This window comes from Mauremys mutica, unplaced genomic scaffold (genome assembly GCF_020497125.1).
Source record: "Mauremys mutica isolate MM-2020 ecotype Southern unplaced genomic scaffold, ASM2049712v1 Super-Scaffold_100095, whole genome shotgun sequence".
NCBI lineage: Eukaryota > Metazoa > Chordata > Testudines > Geoemydidae > Mauremys > Mauremys mutica.
Genome location: NW_025423264.1, coordinates 1,174,632 through 1,189,198, shown reverse-complemented (window position 1 = coordinate 1,189,198; position 14,567 = coordinate 1,174,632). Strand labels below are relative to the sequence as shown.

The 14,567-nt window shown below is 49.8% G+C and overlaps 1 non-coding gene across 1 annotated transcript; it reads right to left on the bottom strand.

Moving 5' to 3' along the window:
- Positions 1–1,063: 1,063 nt before the first annotated feature.
- TRNAE-UUC lies at positions 1,064–1,135 on the bottom strand. Its single transcript has one exon. It is a non-coding gene; the product is annotated as a tRNA-Glu (tRNA).
- Positions 1,136–14,567: the final 13,432 nt, after the last annotated feature.

The window sequence follows — 14,567 nt, the reverse complement described above, 5'->3', positions numbered from 1 at the left end:
GGAGTTTGTGTCCTGGACTCAGGGTGCAGAGATACACTCAGCCCTCTCCCCTGCATTGGGTGGGGGGTGCTGCCACCCCGTGCTGCAAGGTCATGGTGGGGGACGCTGTGAGCAGCTCCACACCTCACCCTGGTGGCAGAAGTGGGGTGGGGAGCTCCAGGTGTTTCCACCTGCCTGTGAAGTCCAGCTTTCCCCAGCACATTCACTGCGCTGCAATTGGGTCACTGTTTCCATGGCTGAACAGCAAAGAATCACTCCCAGTTTCCCTTCTATCGGCAGCAGGATTAACCTGTGTCAGTGATTAATGAGGTGGATCTTGTGGTAGATTGTTATTCATTCCCCTCCTTGACAATTCACACCGTCCCTTTCCTACTCAAATCCCCAGCACCTCAGTGATCCTGGTAGCAGGGGTTGGGTCCTGAGATTTTCAGGGTCCTTTTTCCCCTCCACCTGGAGTGAACTCAGCTTTTCCCCATCCCAGACAATCCATGAAATAACAACAGGGGCATAAAGGAAGAGGGGAGGGAACATCTCACGGCCAGGGCTGGATGTGCCCAGGGCCCCCTGCTTGTCCATTGTTTCCCTGGAATTTGGCCCCCTGCTTTGCACAAGGGACAGAGAAAGATCTTGCTGTTCCTGTGTCTGTGCAAGGAAAATTGTGCTTCCCTAGGAAAGAGAGGCGGGAAATGGCCCCATGGTGGGACAATATCCTCAGGATTAAGACCTAAAGACTCAGGCTGAGAACTGATAGAACTGCACTCATCTGGGATTTAACAAATTGTCTTCCATGGAGCAGGGCCTGATCCAGCGTTTTTGCCACCCCAAGCAGAGGGAAAAAAAAAAAAGCTGCAATCATCAGCAAGTCCTTCCCTCCAAGAGGGCCAAACTGCTGCTGAAGCCTCCCCTTTCCATTGACCACCCCAGGGACCTGCTTGCTGCTCTGGTGCCTGGAGCCAGCCCTGCCATGGAGACACTGGGAAGATGGGGGAAATCAGGAAAAACTATGGATTTGTTTACATTGCAAGTGAAGAATAACCAAAGCATTTTTGGTTTAAAGTCACTTTTCCCTGACTGGGAATTGAACCCAGGCCATGGCAGTGAAAGTGCCAAATCCTAACCACTAGACCACCAAGAAGCTAATGCAATTTTTTTTCTCTCTTATGCTACATTTTCTTAGGCTACTTTCTATCCACTTTCTGAAACTGCTCCATTGTCCATTCCCTGAGGGGCTAAGAGCAGAAAGTGCAGGAATCCCTGTGCTCAGGGTCACAACCTGAGCCCAACCCAAGCCACTGAAACAAACTCAAATCATGCTTCCTCCAGCAGGATCACAGCAGCACACAAAAAAACCCATGAGGAACAATCCTCCTCTGCCTTCATTTACCCCATCACAACCCTCTCAGCAGCCGACTCTTGCGGGAAGGACACTGAGCTGATAGGAGCTCAGGCATAGAGACCAAGGGAGGGGTGTTGCTCCCCCTGGGTGTGAGCTGATCACATTCTGACTCCCTGTTACAGGGCTCGGAGCTTTGCCATCTTGTGAGTTCTGAGTGCTGAGCCCCCCAGACCCTTCTGCTGGGAGCATGGGGATTGCACAACATCTGCCAGCCCTTTTCCCATCTCCTTGTCCTCCTCGGCTTCCCCAGACCTTCCCCACAAATGGTTCTATCAGGCGCTGGAGGCATCTAAGGACCTGCAGGTTTCCCTCACCCACCTCTTAAGGCAAACAGTGATTCCCTTCTCTGACACTCCTGGGCCTGGGCTTCTTTTGAGTTTTTCCTCAGGGGACCTGATTCCCTGTGAAAATGTGTGTGTGGGGAACTGGCTTGTCTACCCCCTCTCTGGGAGCTGAGAAGCTTTTTCAGACTCTCCCCCACTAGATGAGTCCAACAGCACCTCCCACTGGTGGGAGAATCCTAAATTCTACCCTCCCCGCCGGTTACTCTGACCAGCTGATGGCGACAGCATGTTAAATCAACCCCAGCTCTCTGGGCTAGAGAGCAGCATTTAACCAGCCTTGTGACAGCTCCGGTTTGCTGGCTGGAGACATAACGAACCAGGAAAGAAGGCAAATGTCAGACAGGGAACCTCAGCTCCGCAAATAAATGCCCTCAAGGCTCCTTCTACACTGCGACTGGGCACTTGACTGACTTCAAATCCGGCTAACCCAGTTGGTAGAGCATGAGACTCTTAATCCTGCCAGCATGAGTTTAAGCCCCATATTGGGCAGCAGCAACAGCTCTTAGGTGTCACTCTTATGCTTATAGTCACAGCCCAAAATGAAATAAATTCTCTGTCCGCTCTACAGTCTAAGGCAGATCAGGTTCCTTCCTCTCTGAGCTTCAGTAAAACATGAAGAGAGAACAAATAGAATTTTCTCCTCTTCCATTCTACCCCAGGCAAGAAGAGGGGATAATAACCATTTAACAGATGAGTGCAGAGAGAAAAGTTTGGTCTTTATAAATAGGATGATGATCAATTGGTCTCCATGTCCACTGACGGTAGGACAAGAAGTAATGGGCTTAATCTGCAGCCAGGGAGATTTACGTTAGATGCTGGTGTGATGATGCGGTTCTGGCGGGACCCAACTGAGAGTGCCAAATCAGGACCAATTGCTCAAACAGGGCAGTCACAGCCCTAAGCTGGGGTTTTTCCACCTCTAAGGCAAACCAAACCAGCCAGACAAAAAGGACTTTGGTCTCACCCCACTGGCTAACCACAAGTCACACAAGCAATTTCCTTAGACACTCCAGTCTCCCAGTATCACCACCAGTGCACTCATCCTGGGGATAAATGGTTATGAAAACCAACACCCCAATAAAAGGAAAAGGTTCTCTCGATCCCAAAGGACCAAGCCTCAGACCCAGGTCAATATACACATGAGATCTTACCCACAAATCACGCTGTTGCCAATCCTTTAGAATCTAAAATCTAAAGGTTTATTTACAAAGGGAAAAAGGTAGAGATGAGAGGTAGAATTGGTTAAATGGAATCAATTACATACAGTAATGGCAAAGTTCTTAGTTCAGGCTTGCAGCAGTGATGGAGTAAACTGCAGGTTCAAATCAAGTCTCTGGAATACATCCCCCGCTGGGATGGGTCATTCAGTCCCTTGTGTAGAGCTTCAGTTTGTAGCAAAGTCCCTCCAGAGGTCAGAAGCAGGATTGAAGACAAGATGGAGATGATGCATCAGCCTTATATAGACTTTTCCAGGTGTAAGAATCTCTTTGTCCTCACTGTGGAAAATTACAGCAAAATGGAGTCTGCAGTCGCATGGACAAGTCTCTGCATACTTTGCTGAGTCTCAAGGCATATCTGCCTTCTCTCCATGGGTCAATTGTGTAGCTGATGGTCCTTAATGGGCCATCAAGCCAGCTAGGCAGGGCTAACACCAGCTTGTCTGGGATATTTCCCAGAAGCAGAGCATAATACAAAATACAGACAGTACAGAGCCAATACTTATAACTTCAACTACAAAATGATACACAGACATACAGACAGCATAATCATAACCAGCAACCCAGAACCTGTTCTTAGACACCTTATATGACCCCCTTTACTTAAGATTTGGTGCCACTACAGGACCTTGGTTGCAACCCATGTTCTATATGGTCCGAATTTATATCAATAACGTCACACCCCCAACGCAAAATTGATGCAGGAAGGGATGACAAAACATCGCTGACTGCATCCCAAGAGCCCCCTTTCCTTGGGTCTGTCTCACTACAGCTAGTGTTGGGCTAGAGGCCCTACCATAGTATAACCAAAATGGTTTATCAAAGTCATGTTCAATAACATGAATGAATCTCTTTTCAAACTCAAGGTATAACTTGGTTAGCTTTTGCAGCATGGTTCCTGTATGTTTCATGTGATCTTGCCAAGAGCTAAAGAAAACAGCTACTTTATCCATACCAGCTTTGGCCAATGTTTGGAACCCAATTAACATTAAACCAATGTAGATATTGATGTTGTACATAGTACAGGAATCTTGGCATTTAGCCATGAAAGCAATATGGTAGTGTGCCTCAGTTTCCCCTTTCATACAGCACATCAGGTCTGGAATGTATTTTCCCCTGTGAAAAGTTCCAACACTGTTTACAGGCATTAACTGTGAAACATCAGTATAGCAAGGCCCTTTAACATAAAGTGTGTTTTCATGTATTCCTTTCAACATGTTCAAGGGATTTTCCAAAAGATTAGGCACATTGTACATTGTTACAGTTCTTGGCAATAGCAACACATTAGTTACAAAATTTAGCATTAGCAATAACAACAAATTCATTGCAAGTGTCCATTTACAATTATGTTTGTCATGCCACACCCGTGGCTCAATACCATTGGAGTTTGGGCATTTTAGGGTTAACCTGTGGCTTCCCTTTGCAAAATTCAGTCTTCTCTTTCCTTCTTGTCCTTCAGGATTAAACCCTGATTTCTCTTGCTTAACAGAATTCACTGGCTGATGGGATGGGCTCTCTTTGCTAACAGCTATTAGCAAGTCTTTCTTCTCCCTGCCAGCCAAGTAATTCGCATCAACACAGACACTAGCTTTTAACTTCTTAGCTGCTATGGATTCCAAGGCTGGACTTTGTCTTACAGAGATACCACACCAATTCAAAGGGTCTGAGGGTGAGAGCTGGCTTGCTCCCCCCTGCCTCCTCAAGCATTCAGCCATAAAACTGTTCTGCTTTGAAACACCAGTAACTGAATCTGTCCTCAGATCCTGAAGCACAGACTGCTCACTTACAGATTCAGCATGGAGACATTCCTGTCCCAACACCATTGTCTCCCCAACAAGCTGGCCACACACAGCCAGGTGGTTATAGGGCTGCTCAACTTCCTTAACAGCTTCTACTCCACCTGAGACCTTTTCAAAGCTGCCCACACTGGATCTCTCAAAAGGAAAGTCAGTGGATCCATTCACAACCGAAAATTTCTGGCTGTTAGGAACTTAAACTTTCTTGATTAAATCACTTTTACACCCTTCAGTTGCAGTAAACTGCTTGCACAGGCTACCATGAGGATTCCTTTCCCTAGGAGCTTCTCTAAGCAGCAATTCACCCCTCTCAGAAATTCTGCCCTTCCCCTCTTCACCTAGGGCTTGCTCTAAAGGAACACTTCCCTGAGCAACCACAGACGCTTTCTGGGTCTCACTTACATTTAGAATCACTTCAGGCTCAACAGGCGGATTTCTACACAATCCCCTTTTAGGCACACCTACAGACTTTCTAGATAACAGGTAAGAAGCAGTCTCCTTTCCTTGGCCATGAACAAGTTCAGGAATCTTTTCCTTCTTGCTACAAGTTGTCAAACTGTCAGTAGGTAACACCATTAAATCACCTTCATGCTCTCCTTGTGCCCTGGCTAGGGTATCACCCTGATCAGACAGAGTTGCTACACTCTTTTCCAACCACACATTAGCAACTGGCAAACTACAAGCACCAGAATTGTCTGTTCTCTGGGATTTTGCTAAGACACTAACTGGATGCAACCTAGTCACAGTGCCATTCTCCCCAGCAGACACAAACTCAGGACCATTCCCTTCCTGGGCTTTAGCTGTATTTACAACCAACTCCGAGACAACTGAATCACCCTCAACCATCACAGGCTGAAAGGCACCTTCTGTCTGCTCCACAGACACAGAAGAGCCAGAGACACATTCTCCTTTACCAGAAACACAGCTTGGGATTTCACTTCCCTTGTCCCAGCACACAGGGCTGTTCACAGACAACTGCTTGGAGACTGAGGTAGCTCCCTTCATAGGCAAGTCAATACCCCTGACCCACATAGGCACATTCCCTCCACTGTCACATTTCTCCACACAGGACACAGGTAAGGGATAGGGACACTCCTCTTCCACTATCCCTGTCTTCCCAAACTGCTGATTAGACAAAGCCATCAGCTCACAAGGCTGCCTAGGCCCCTCCAAACTTTCCCTACCAGGCACATTGCCACTCCCAACAGATAAGCTGCTGCTTTTTTCACTACACTGAGCTACTTTTAGCAAATCACAGTTACCCATTTCAGGTTCACTTCTACAAGCTGCACTAGCCACCAATCCATCACCTATCACAAATTTACCCTTTCCTTCCTCAGTTAGGGCTTTAACCTGACCATTTACTTTAATCTGCTCCTGAGAAACATTTTCCTCACCAATGAGATCTTTCTGCTCTTGATCTAACTCCAGACTTCCTTCTGAGACATCAGACAGACATTCAGAAACTCCACTCACAGACACGCTGCTTTTTTGCACAGACAAACCTTTGGAGCAACCCACCTCAGGCAAATCATTGCTCACAATAGACACAGGTTTAAGATTATTCCTCTCCTGTGACTGGCTACCTGGACTGAACAAAGCTTTAACATTTTCCCCAATTAAAAGATCTTTAGGCAATAACTTCCTGACGCCAGCTATCACTTCATGCTGAGCCCCATTCCTCTCAAGGTGGATTCTGGCTAAAGGCACACGGACAGTAAACTCACAGAGGATCACAACATTCACACCCTGATTTGGTAAATAATCTTCCTCTTTGACCAGATCTGCTTTAACAAGAGTGATGTTAGAAGCCATAGTTTGCCCTGAACAGCTTTTACCATTGACTTTTACACTCTCTATGAATTTTCCATTCCCACTCCCATACATAGCACTGGCACAATGTATGGGGCCACCCCCTACTGAACCCACAGTAACAGCATTGACATAAAAGGTGGCATTGTTGGGGTACATTTGGTTACCCCCAGACAACTGCTCAGAGTTATACAACATACCAACATTGTTACAAACTGGACTTTCAAGAGGATACAGTCTCTGCTGTTCTTCCATTGCTTTTTTGACTTGGAGTTGGAGTCTAGCCGTCTCCTGTTTTCTCCTCAGCAGCCAGCAACTCCAGACGCCTCTTACGAGCTTTTTCTTCTCTCTTAGCAACTTCTTTCTTTCTCTCATCAGCCTCTTTCTCCATTCGAATTTCTGCCAGTTCTTGCTCATAATCAAACTGCAGGCTGTCTCTCAAGGCTTGCAGTTTCCTTGCTTTTACTGATGCTTTCTGTCTCATGGTCACTGACCTTTAACCAACCAAACTCTCAATCCCAAAGTTAAAATTTGGATAGCGTGGGGTTCTGACCCAAAGCTTAATTGACCTGGTTCTGTGGATCCTGCCGACTACGCCACTGTGACGGAGCGGTTCTGGCGGGACCCAACTGAGAGTGCCAAATCAGGACCAATTGCTCAAATAGGGCAGTCACAGCCCTAGGCTGGGGTTTTTCCACCTCTAAGGCCAACCAAACCAGCCAGACAAAAAGGACTTTGGTCTCACCCCACTGGCTAACCACAAGTCACACAAGCAATTTCCTTAGACACTCCAGTCTCCCAGCATCACCACCAGTGCACTCGTCCTGGGGATGAATGGTTATGAAAACCAATACCCCAATAAAAGAAAACGGTTCCCTCGATCCCAAAGGACCAAGCCCCAGACCCAGGTCAATATACACATCAGATCTTATCCACAAATCACGCTGTTGCCAATCCTTTAGAATCTAAAATCTAAAGGTTTATTTACAAAGGGAAAAAGGTAGAGAAGAGAGGTAGAATTGGTTAAATGGGATCAATTACATACAGTAATGGCAAAGTTCTTAGTTCAGGCTTGCAGCAGTGCTGGAGTAAACTGCAGGTTCAGATTAAGTCTCTGGAACATCCCCCGCTGGGATGGGTCAACAGTCCTTCGTGCAGAGCTTCAGTTTGTAGCAAAGTCCTTCCAGAGGTCAGAAGCAGGATTGAAGACAAGATGGAGATGATGCATCAGCCTTATATAGACTTTTCCAGGTGTAAGAGTCCCTTTGTCCTCACGGTGGAAACTTACAGCAAAAATGGAGTTTGCAGTCACATGGACAAGTTTCTGCATACTCTGCTGAGTCACAAGGCGTGTCTGCCTTCTCTCCATGGGTCAATTGTGTAGCTGATGGCCCTTGATGGGCCATCAAGCCAGCTATGCAGGGCTGACATCAGCTTGTCTGGGACACTTCCCAGAGGCAGAGCATAATACAAAATACAGACAGTACAGAGCCAATACTTATAACTTCAACTACAAAATGATACACAGACATACAGACCGCATAATCATAACCAGCAACCCCTAACCTGGTCTTAGACACCTTAGATGACCCCCTTTACCTAAGGTTTGGTGCCACTACAGGACCTTGGTTGCAACCCATGTTCTATATGGTCCCCATTTATATCAATAACGTCACACACCCCAAGCCCACACCTCCGACAGGAAGGAGCAGGAGGACCACTCCGCCCAGGGGCACCACCACTCAAAGTCAGCTTCACTTGCTTCCTCTTCTACCCCTTTCCTCCCAAGTTAGGCGCACCTCACGGGAGCCGGCCCTGGGAAGACGCAGGCACGGCACTCTGACTGGCGCAAGCCAAACGCCCACACCGAGAGTTTAGCACGGGCTCTTGAGGCACTGGAGGAACCCCATGCAGACGCACTGACGGAGCTAAGCTTTACGGCCAAGGGCCCTACCTGTGCAGAAAGCCAACTTGCTTGTGAAAAAGACGCCTCTTTCGGCTCCCCTTCCAAACTTCCAAATGCCTCCCAATGGGAAAACACACACACTGAAACACCCAAACGGTCCTAATGCTGGGGCCAGGTGAAAAAGAAAAGCAAGGAAAAGATTTGTAAATGGCCACCCTGCCAGAGTCGTACAGCTCCGCAAGTGAAACCCGTGGGAGGGACATTACACAGAAAAGGGGAATGGAAAGCTGCCCAAATTGAGATGCTGTGGAAAGCTACAGCCCCATCGCTACTCCTACTCTGCACACTTCTTGCAACAGCTGATGAACGGCCAGGTGCTTTTCGCATCCAAGCCCACACCAGGGAAAGACCTTGAGAAGCTTCCCGTGGCTTGCCTGGTTCAGCTGGTCAGAGTGTGGCACTCGTGGAGGCAAGATGGTGCAGAGGAGCCCCTGGGTGGCTGTGGGCCTGGGGAGGATGGCTTTGGATTTTTCGGCCTGACCGCTATGGCAGCCAGGCCAAAAGTCAGATGGCCGGCTCTCCCGTCCACCAGGCTCATCAGGAGCCCTTAGTTGACCGGCTCGGAGAATGCGGGCAGCGTCCCCCACTACCTCTCGCATGCAAAGCGAGCGCTCTGCCGCTTGAGCTAATTCCCCGCAGCTGGCCTGACTCTCAGGCACCGGGCAAAAAAAGGCAAGGGCTCTGTGGCCTTAAGCAGAACACAGCCTGAAATGGGGGGGAGGGGGGCGTGCTACCCAGAGCTGGGGAAGGGGGTCCGAGTCCCAGCCACGCTCCTCGGCACAAACACCAACGCTCCCTCCCTGGAGTGTGTCTGGGCTGAGAGTTAGCCCCTGAAACAAGCACCAAGCTTCAAAAGACAACGCAGGGATAGATCACTAGACAATTGCCTGCTCTGGCCATTGCCTCTGAAGCGCCTGGCATTGGTTACTGTCAGAAGACGTGATAGTGGCTTAGATGGACCATCGGTCTCACCCAGGAGGGCCGTTCTTATCTTCACCACTTTCCTCTAACCCAAGCAAAGCCAGGAGCAGGCCCAGCTCAGCAACTCTAGCAGACTCCCTGGCCTCTGGCCCAGCATACAGCAAAACGACCCTGCCTCCGCCAGGATAGACAGCCACCGACTCCCTCTTCCAGACCAACGCAGCCCTTCCCCGCTTTGGCTGTCTCCAAGCTGTCTGCATGCTCTGCTCTGCTCCACGGCTGCCATGCTGCCTGAGATCAGGAGGCTGCCCGTGAGGTCTCACGGTCTCAGCTGATCTGATATCGCATGCCACCCCGCCCATCTCCATACAAAGCCAGTCAGGACTCTGGGGGAGCCTCCTCTCTCGGAGCATACTGTCTCCAGGGCAAGAAGCTTATACCTTCCTGGGTCTGACCTCGGAGCATTCAGCATGCCCTTCCACACCGTGCGCTTTCCGCAGCGAGTCTGCCCAGGTGGGTCCTGGGGCAACCAGAGGTCCCTGCACCCCAACTCCGCAGTCAGATGTGACTCTCAGCCAGACTGTAAAACAGAAGGTTTATTAGATGACGGGAACACAGTTTAAACAGAGCTTGTTGGTACAGAAAACAGAACCCCTCCGTCAGGTCCATCTTGTGGGGTGGGGAGCCCAGAACCAAGTTCTGGGTCTCTCCCCATTTCCCCAGCCAGCTCCAAACTGACACTCCCTCCTCTGATCTCTGTGTCTCTTCTGGACAAGGAGGCCACCTGATCTCTTTGTCCCCAACACCTTCAGTTGGCATCTTGCAGGGGAAACTGAGGCACCCACACAGTATTCAGAGAAAATATTAAGAACATTCCCACTTTGTGACAACAGGTGCAACAAAATATAATACCGTATATTGAAGTAGGCAAGTGCTGCTTCTGACTTTCCACTTTTAATTGACCCTTGTAATCTTGTGGCGCTGACGCGTTGTAGCTTCTTTTTATATCGGCTTACAGGGCGGGAGCGGGGGGGCACCACCATTTTGGGCCCCACCAAAAATTATACAAACCTGCCGCCTATGGGCAGGCACGGGGGTTTCTGACAGGGGAGGGAGGAGGTGAAAGGAGGCGAGTGGTGGGTGGAGGACTGACTAGGAGGGACGCAGCAAGCCAGCGGGGGGCTAGGGGGTGAAGAGGGGTGTGATGGTGGGGCTGAGCAGGGAGGGGGCAGGTCCTATTTTACTGCTGTGATCTGGTCACCCCATGTGCCGTTTCTTCCTGCCCCCGCCCCTGAACCTTGTTTTGATGGGGCAGAGCTGGGGAAGGAGGGTTTGTTTCCATGGGGCCGGGCGGCGCTGGGGCGGGGGAGGAGGAGGCAATTTTATATTAATAAGGAAATGTTTTATAAATTTTAATAAAATAAACATTAGTGAAGAAAATCAAAACAAATTATTTTCCTAATATGAAAGTGCAAATCAGCTAATTAATATATGATGCAATGTATGTAATAGATAATTTTATTATTATTTATATGGTCATGGAAAGTAAATAATACATGGAAGAAATGAAAGGGTTTTTTTTAAGTGTTTCTTTGTTTTAGTCGTCCCTGCCGGGGCCCCATCGAAACTGTTCGAATTGGGCCCCGCACTTCCTAAAGCCGACCTGACAATGAGGCTAATCATCTAGTGGAACAAGCTCCGCAAGGGACGTGGTTAATTCCCCATCACTGCCCTGTGTAAATCAAGACCGCAGCTCTTGCTGCAAGACACCTGGTGTCCCTGTTCCCCCTTCAGAACCTCTGGTACATGGTGCTTCCCTCCTCCCAGTTCAAGATCCCCATCATGTGGGTGCTCCCATCCAGGATCTCCGGTGGGTGTCTCTCTCCCCCACCCCATGAACTAGCTCCAGTGTGTGGTTTCCCCTGCCTGCCCCCATCTGGGAACTGTGGGTGTCTCTGTTCCGCTTTTCAAGATCCGTGTTGCAGGGGGGCGTCCCTCCCCCCAAGTCAGAATCCCCATCGTGTGGGTGCTCCCATCCCCCCCTCCAGGCTCTGCGGGGGGTGTCTGTATAAAAAGAGACCGTGTCTCACCCAGGCTACACTGCAGGGGCCATTCACAGGTGCGATCCCACTATTGATCAGCATGGGAGTTTTTACCTGCTCCATTTCCGACCTGGGCTGGTTCACCCCTCCTTAGACAACCTGGGGACCCCAAGCTTCCCCAGGATCACCATATTGATGCTGAACTGAGTGCGGACACCCAATTAGCACAGCCCTCTGACCAGGGCAGAGAGAGCAGCAGGTTCCCCCTATTGTTTCCTGCTCTTGTGCACACCCGATCGGCACAGCCCCCTGCAGCCTAGAACTCCTGAGCTCAAGCGATCCGCCAGCCTCAGCCTCCCCAGGAACTGGGATCACAGGCACCAGCCACAGAGCCCGGCTTGTTTCACAGCCTGGCAGCTGGAGCTTTAAACTCTGCTTGTGAGCTCTGTGCCTTGGCCAGACGGGGACAGCCTGGAACTGGGAAATGCTCCTGCTCCCCCCGCCCCCGTCTCATGTCGAGCTGCAGGTGCCGCTGTCCTGCCAGGTAAGACCCTGGATGTTTCGGTGCCCCCTTCCCCCGCCCAGGTGTCCGGGTACCTCTGCCCCCCCATACAGAATCCTGGATGTGTGGGTGTCCGTCCCTCTGCAGAGGATCCCGGAGTGTGGATGCCCTTGTCCCCCCCTACAAGATCCTGGGTGTGTGGGTGCCACTCTCCCCTCCCAGCAGATCTCTGGTGGGTGGGTCCCCAGGGTGTGAGTGCTCCCATCCCCCGATACAGGCTGGGGGGGTATAACTGGCTCTCCCTGTCCTGCCCAGGCGGTGCTACAGCAGCTGTTCACAGGGGCAGCAACCCCACTGTCACCCTGCAGCTTTAACCTGCTCCAGGGGTGACCTGCTTCACCCTCCTGTGGGAGCCCGGGGACCCCGAACTTTCCAGAATCACCTGATTGATGCCGAGCTTAGCACAGACACCGGCTCAGCATGGCAGGGAGCTGCCCTGAGCCCTGACAATCAGCTTCCCTCCGCCTCCTGCTGCACAGCGAGGGTCCCACGCGAGAGGCTTCGTGCCCAATTTGTTCAGGAGCGTCCCAGGCTCCAGCTGTAAACTCTGCTGGTCAGTTCTGAACTTTGGCCACACGGGGGCGGCACTGACGGTCGCATCTAAACGCTGTTTGCGTTCGACCCTTCGGATCGCAGATTCTAACCGCGGGCAGATCTCTGAGTGCAGCCAAATCCCTCCCCAAACTGAACATTGAAGCAGCAGCTCCCACTGGAAAGATCAGGATTTTTGCCTTTAAAAACAAGGGAAATGTCTACAGCGAGAGACTGAAGAAGCTCAATTGATTTCATTGACTGGAGGTTAAGAGGCGATTTAATCACTGTTTTAAATACGTTTTACAAATGCCCAGAGGGGGGATATGTGATTTGAAGGGTTCTTTAATTCACCAGACAAAGATTGAACAAGACCCCTTGGCTTGCAGTCGATGTCAGAAAATCCCAACTGGAAATGACCATTTTTTAACCGTGAGACTAATTATCTAATGGAAGCAGCAAAGAATCCTGTGGCACCTTACAGACTAACAGACGTTTCGCAGCATGAGCTTTCGTGGGTGAATACCCACTTCGTCGGATGCAAGTGATGGAAATTTCCATGGGGCAGGTATATATATGCAAGCAAGAAGCAAGCTAGAGATAACGAGGTTAGTTCAATCAGGGAGGACGAGGCCCTGTTCTAGCAGCTGAGGTGTGAACACCAAGGGAGGAAAAACTGGTTCTGTAGTTGGCAAGGTCATGCGGCTTTGGCTGTAAAGTTGCAGTGTCCGTGTCTGAGCTCAGGCTCCGTCCCCTGTTCTTGGAGCCCAGAAGGTCGGGAGGGAGTTTAGCGAGTGGAAATGGTGAAACCGCATTGAGGGGACTGGACCACTGACCTATCAGCTCTTAACTCCCAAACTTTCAGTAACTCTATTATCAGTGCCTGTGAGTGTAATTTAAACCATAAAAACAGCCACCCTGGGCTAGACCAAAGGTCCATCTAGCTCCATATTTTGTCCTCTGACAGTAGCCAATACCAGGTGCCCCAACAAGACAAGTGCTTTAGCCAGCTAAGCCATGGTGCCTACCTATGACTAAGATGTCATATCTGCCCACACCTGACTCCCTGCCATCCCCACTGGGGCCTGACAAGCTTTGCTTGTGTTTGGATTCTGCAAAGCAGAGGAGCAGGTGAGGTTTTCCTTGCAAGCTGTGTGTGTGTGTGTGTGTGTGTGAATATTTGGCCAGGTCTGCACTACAAAGTTATTTCAGCAGAATTATATTGCTCAGGTATGTGAAAAAAACACAACGCTCCCTCGGTCGGCAGATTTTGGCTGGTGCACACACTGCAATGCCACGTCTGGCGACAAAACTGCCCTGTTTTGGTGACAAAATAAAACCACCTCGATAAGAGGCCTAGAGCTTTTTGCAGCAAACTTAAAGTGACAAATTGTCAGTGTAAATGCTGCTGGTCATTACATCACCATAACTGGCCTCCACCAGTATCCCACAATGCCTGCCGTGAACTCACCTGCCCTGCATTCCTGCTACAGAGGCTGGGCCCCTCCCCTTTCATAGCTCCAGAAAGTTCTGACAGCTGAGCTGCTGTCTGCACTGGGGCTGAGTTGATATAACTGCATTGCTTGGGGGGGGATGTAAATTTTTTAAACCCCTAAGTAATGTAATTACACCGACCTAATTTTGTAGCGTAGACCTGTGCAAAGAATCACTCACGCACCGCGGGAGTAAAACTTCCTCTGCTCCTCTGCTTTACAGAATCCAAACACGAGCAAAGCTTCTCAGGGCCCAGTGGGGATTGGCAGAGAGTCAGGTGTGGGCAGACACGATGCTTTAAGTAACAGCAGGCACCATGGCTTAGCTGGTTAAAACCTGTGTTTTGTAAACAGGCGATCCTGGGTTCAACTCCCAGGGGTGCCTTTGGGAGAGGCTTTTGGGGCACCTGGTATTGGCTACTGTCAGAAGACAAAATTCAGAGCTAGCTGGACTATTGGTCTGGCCCAGTGTGGCTTTTCTTATGGT